The sequence below is a fragment of the Leptodactylus fuscus genome, chromosome 11 (assembly GCF_031893055.1).
Source record: "Leptodactylus fuscus isolate aLepFus1 chromosome 11, aLepFus1.hap2, whole genome shotgun sequence".
Lineage (NCBI taxonomy): Eukaryota > Metazoa > Chordata > Amphibia > Anura > Leptodactylidae > Leptodactylus > Leptodactylus fuscus.
Genome location: NC_134275.1, coordinates 86,522,022 through 86,528,021, shown reverse-complemented (window position 1 = coordinate 86,528,021; position 6,000 = coordinate 86,522,022).

The window sequence follows — 6,000 nt, the reverse complement described above, 5'->3', positions numbered from 1 at the left end:
TACTGGTATACAGTGCCATTGTCTGACTGGGAATTCAAAGAATATATTGGGGTTATGTGCACCCACAATTTTTACTACTGGTATACAGTGCCATTGTCTCACTGGGAATTCAAAGAATATATTGGGGTTATGTGCACCCACAATTTTTACTACTGGTATATAGTGCCATTGTCTGACTGGGAATTCAAAGAATATATGGGGGTTATGTGCACCCACAATTTTTACTACTGGTATACAGTGCCATTGTCTGACTGGGAATTCAAAGAATATATGGGGGTTATGTGCACCCACAATTTTTAATACTGGTATACAGTGCCATTGTCTGACTGGGAATTCAAAGAATATATGGGGGTTATGTGCACCCACAATTTTTGCTACTGGTATATAGTGCCATTGTCTGACTGGGAATTCAAAGAATATATTGGGGTTATGTGCACCCACAATTTTTACTACTGGTATACAGTGCCATTGTCTGACTGGGAATTCAAAGAATATATGGGGGTTATGTGCACCCACAATTTTTAATACTGGTATATAGTGCCATTGTCTGACTGGGAATTCAAAGAATATATGGGGGTTATGTGCACCCACAATTTTTACTACTGGTATACAGTGCCATTGTCTCACTGGGAATTCAAAGAATATATGGGGGTTATGTGCACCCACAATTTTTAATACTGGTATACAGTGCCATTGTCTGACTGGGAATTCAAAGAATATATTGGGGTTATGTGCACCCACAATTTTTACTACTGGTATACAGTGCCATTGTCTGACTGGGAATTCAAAGAATATATTGGGGTTATGTGCACCCACAATTTTTACTACTGGTATATAGTGCCATTGTCTGACTGGGAATTCAAAGAATATATGGGGGTTATGTGCACCCACAATTTTTACTACTGGTATACAGTGCCATTGTCTCACTGGGAATTCAAAGAATATATGGGGGTTATGTGCACCCACAATTTTTAATACTGGTATACAGTGCCATTGTCTGACTGGGAATTCAAAGAATATATGGGGGTTATGTGCACCCACAATTTTTACTACTGGTATACAGTGCCATTGTCTGACTGGGAATTCAAAGAATATATGGGGGTTATGTGCACCCACAATTTTTAATACTGGTATACAGTGCCATTGTCTCACTGGGAATTCAAAGAATATATTGGGGTTATGTGCACCCACAATTTTTACTACTGGTATATAGTGCCATTGTCTGACTGGGAATTCAAAGAATATATGGGGGTTACGTGCACCCACAATTTTTGCTACTGCTATACAGTTCCATTGTCTCACTGGGAATTCAAAGAATATATGGGGGTTATGTGCACCCACAATTTTTAATACTGGTATACAGTGCCATTGTCTGACTGGGAATTCAAAGAATATATGGGGGTTATGTGCACCCACAATTTTTACTACTGGTATACAGTGCCATTGTCTGACTGGGAATTCAAAGAATATATGGGGGTTATGTGCACCCACAATTTTTAATACTGGTATACAGTGCCATTGTCTGACTGGGAATTCAAAGAATATATGGGGGTTATGTGCACCCACAATTTTTAATACTGGTATACAGTGCCATTGTCTGACTGGGAATTCAAAGAATATATGGGGGTTATGTGCACCCACAATTTTTAATACTGGTATACAGTGCCATTGTCTGACTGGGAATTCAAAGAATATATGGGGGTTATGTGCACCCACAATTTTTAATACTGGTATACAGTGCCATTGTCTGACTGGGAATTCAAAGAATATATGGGGGTTATGTGCACCCACAATTTTTAATACTGGTATACAGTGCCATTGTCTGACTGGGAATTCAAAGAATATATGGGGGTTATGTGCACCCACAATTTTTAATACTGGTATACAGTGCCATTGTCTGACTGGGAATTCAAAGAATATATGGGGGTTATGTGCACCCACAATTTTTAATACTGGTATACAGTGCCATTGTCTGACTGGGAATTCAAAGAATATATGGGGGTTATGTGCACCCACAATTTTTAATACTGGTATACAGTGCCATTGTCTGACTGGGAATTCAAAGAATATATGGGGGTTATGTGCACCCACAATTTTTAATACTGGTATACAGTGCCATTGTCTGACTGGGAATTCAAAGAATATATTGGGGTTATGTGCACCCACAATTTTTAATACTGGTATACAGTGCCATTGTCTGACTGGGAATTCAAAGAATATATGGGGGTTATGTGCACCCACAATTTTTAATACTGGTATACAGTGCCATTGTCTGACTGGGAATTCCACAAATAATTTGGGGATTCATTCACCCTACATCTCAGGCTCTTGCCATATTCACCCAGGTTGTCAGTGCTACACCAGCTCGTTCCCAGACAGCTCGGCCCGAAAAACACGTTACCTATATAGAGGATTTGGACAATGAAGACAACATGTTCTAAATCTAATGTCTGCACCTTCTCCAGAATTAAAATAAAGGCAGCGTTTAACTTTCAAATAGCACTGCACAAAGGAAGAGCTTATCAGCTTGTCTCATGACATGCTACTGAAAAGTTTCATTTGTGTATCTTAATGTAAATATAGTTGTATAAGCTTTTTGGGTTTTAGGCACTGCCAAGTTATTTATTACCACCCACTCCCTTATAATGATGATGACGCCAAAGTCACTGTGGGTGTTCAGAGCTCACAGCTTTGGGTGACATTTGTCTTGCTCTCTGTCGGTACCAGCTGTCTTTTTGGATACCGTAAAGTTATGTTGACTTTATTAACAGCTATAGAAGCTTTAGCCAGGTTGTGACGGTGTGTAACCCTAACAACACTAAGTGGGATACACATTAATAGTCAGTCTATGTACGCTAAACGTATCACTGAAGTAATTTTTTTTCCCTCTCCCCTAATATAAGAAAGGAACAGACATTAGACCTAGACCGGGGTTCGAGGCTTGAAAAAATCCAGTATTATTTGTTCTTCATGATGTGAAATATGTGTTGAAAAGCAACCCAAGATGAAGTCAGCCATGTGTGCCAGTGTGTTACTTGGCATGCCTTTGCTGGCCCCAACTGTAAGGGTCACTCTCCATTTCCTCCATTTTCCACTCCCCTTCACACCATTTGTGGTGAAGCAATGGGATGCACTGAAGTGCACCCTCTAGCCTCGTGTGGGATAGGGACATCAGATGCCACTCCAACCCCCTCGTCTTCCTCCGCCAGCCAACGGTGCGAAGATGAGAGGAGTGTGCTCTGAATGTTTTCTGCCTAGCAGAGGCTAGTTCTCACTTACGAAAATGGGCCCACTTTGACCTGTATATCAGGCACAATGGTGTAGGTTTCAAAGAAACATGGCACCAACAAGTTGGAAAACGTGGGCCATGCGTGGACCGTGTTTGAGTCTGGCAAGCTCCAGATCTGCTACCAGGTTCCAGCCATTATCACAGGCGCAAAAATGCCAGGCCCCAGGTGTAGCAGGGAAAAAAAAATGCCATCTCAGCCAGGATGGCATCCCTGACCTCGGAGGCACTGTGCTGTCTGTCCCCCAAGCTGATCAGTTTCAGCACGGCCTGCTGACATCTCCCCATGCCAGTGTTACAGTGTTTTCCGCTAGTAGCTGGGGTGGAGGTTGCAGCTTCGTAGGGTTTCAGTCTACTCCTGCCATGAATTTTGGCCTGGGAGAGGAGATAGGCCACCCCAGTTTGCACCCGGGGAACAGACTCCACCACATTCACCCTGCCTGTCATTAAAGATAAGCACTGCAGCATCCCTGACCACAGGCGCTTGTCCATGTGTCGGTGGTCAAGTGGACCTTGCAGCAAAGCGCAGAGCTCTGGGCCCGACTGATGTTATGGGACACATGCAGGCGCAAGGCAGAGACAGCACACCAAGAGAGGTAGTAACGGCTAGGCCCAGCATAGGGAGGTGCCCCAGCTGCCATCTGCTGACGGAAGGCCTGGGTCTCCAGAAGCATAAACAAACACCAACATCTCCAGGGCCAGCAGTTTATGGATGAGGCTGTTACAGGCTTGGGCATGGGGGTGGGTTGTATTGTACTTCTGCCTGCAATGAAAAGCTTGGGAAATGTGGAGTGGCTGGGAAGAGGCGCATGATGGTGCAGGCCAAAAGGGCGCATGAGGGTGAACTCCCCAATGTGTCAGAGATAGGTGTGTAGGTGTCCTTGCATCATATACTTGCACCATATTTGGCTTTGGAAGTTAATTTTGTGCCAAAAAGTGGTTAAGACAGCGATCCCTCAGCTACTCCCGTTACACTGTCTATTGAAGTTACCATCTGTGGAAGTGGACCACCATTTCTAAGATCCCAAAGGAAGCAGGCAAGAGATGTGCAGTTCAGAAAAAAAGATGAGAAAATAAGTTTAGGCTGTAGAGCACAGAGGGATCGGAGAGGACAGAGCTGGTGTCGGCCAGGTATTCCCACAACATGCGCCTATACTTGTCCCTCCTGGTGACACTAGGCCCCTGAGTGGCAGTGATTTGTCCAGGGGGGCCATTAACGTGTTCCAGACCTAGGAATAAGTCTTCCAACAGGGTAGAGTTTTGCATGCCTTTGCTTCTACCCACTGTTTTTGCTGCTTAGCTTCCCTCCACATCTACTCTGCTTTCACCCCTAAACATCACCCCAGTTTATGCCTTTGCTTCTACCCAGGTTTTTTGTTGATTTAGCTTCCCTCTACATCTACACTGCTTTAGCCCCTAGACATCACCCCTGTCCATGTGGGGTCGGTGGCCTCGTCATCCACCAACTCCTCTTCCAATTGCGCACTGCCCCCTTACTGCAAACCGCACATGACCACAGCTTGCCTTGATGGCAACTGTGTCTCATGATCCCCACTTAGGTCCAGACAAGTCGGTGGCGGGTCCAAAACCCCAAAATTGGAAGGAAATGGCAGATGCTGCAGTATTTCTAACACCTGTTCCTGGTGCTCGGGCCTGGTCTGTGTTGTACCCTGCACCCTGCTTAACGCATCTGCCATATCCGAAGTTGTGCTGAGCGCATGCTAATGTTTCGTGTCCAGTGCAATGGATGGGATGGGATTTCACATAAGTCTGCCACCCATGGCCACTCATGGTTGAGCAACTGAGGGAGTTGACTTTGACGAACCCGAGGGTTTTGGAGTTGGAACTACATCAAAGGTCTGTGCTGCTCACACACTCTGCTCAACACATGATATGTTTAGTGCCAGCAGTGTGGAGACGTCGCACAACAGCCGTTGTTCCAGCAGGTACAGGCGTTGTAGGAGTGCATAGAGGCTAGCAGCGGCAACTATACACTTTAAAAACTATCCGCACAAGCGCCACACTTTCACCAGTAGCTCAGGAACATTGGGGTACCTTTTTCAAAAGATTAGCAGCAATGAGTTAAAAACGTGGCCCAGGCATGGAATATGTTGCAGGCTGCCAAGCTACAGAGCCAATCCCAGGTTACGGCCATTATCACACATGACAACATGCCTGGGCCCAGGTGCAGTGGCAAAAACCACATTGCCGTCTCATCGAGGATGGCATGACTCACTTTGTAGGCAGTGTGCTGTCTGGCCCCCAAGCTGATGAGCTTCAGCACGGCCCGCTGACGTCTCCCCACACCAGTGTTGCAGCGTTTCCAGCTCGTAGCTGGGGTCAATTTAACAGCGGAGGAGGGTGGTGTTTCAGCCCTCCTCCCAGGAATGTTGTGTGGGGAGACAAGTCAGGCCACCACATTTTGCGACCCGGTCCACGCCTCAACTACATTCAACCACTGTGCCCAAATTGAAAGTTAGCGTCCCTGTCCGCATGCACTTGTCCATTCGTAACTGGTCACATGGAACTTTAGGGCTAAGCGCTGAATTTAGGGACCGCCTCATGTTTGGGGGAAAGTGCTGGTGTGGACGGCACAGTGCGGTGGCGCAGTAGACACTCTGCCCAAAAAGGGCAGAGTGTCCCCCAGCCGGGATTCCAACATCTCCTGGGCCAGATTTCTTGAGATGAGGCCGTTGAAGCCTTGGGCATGTGGG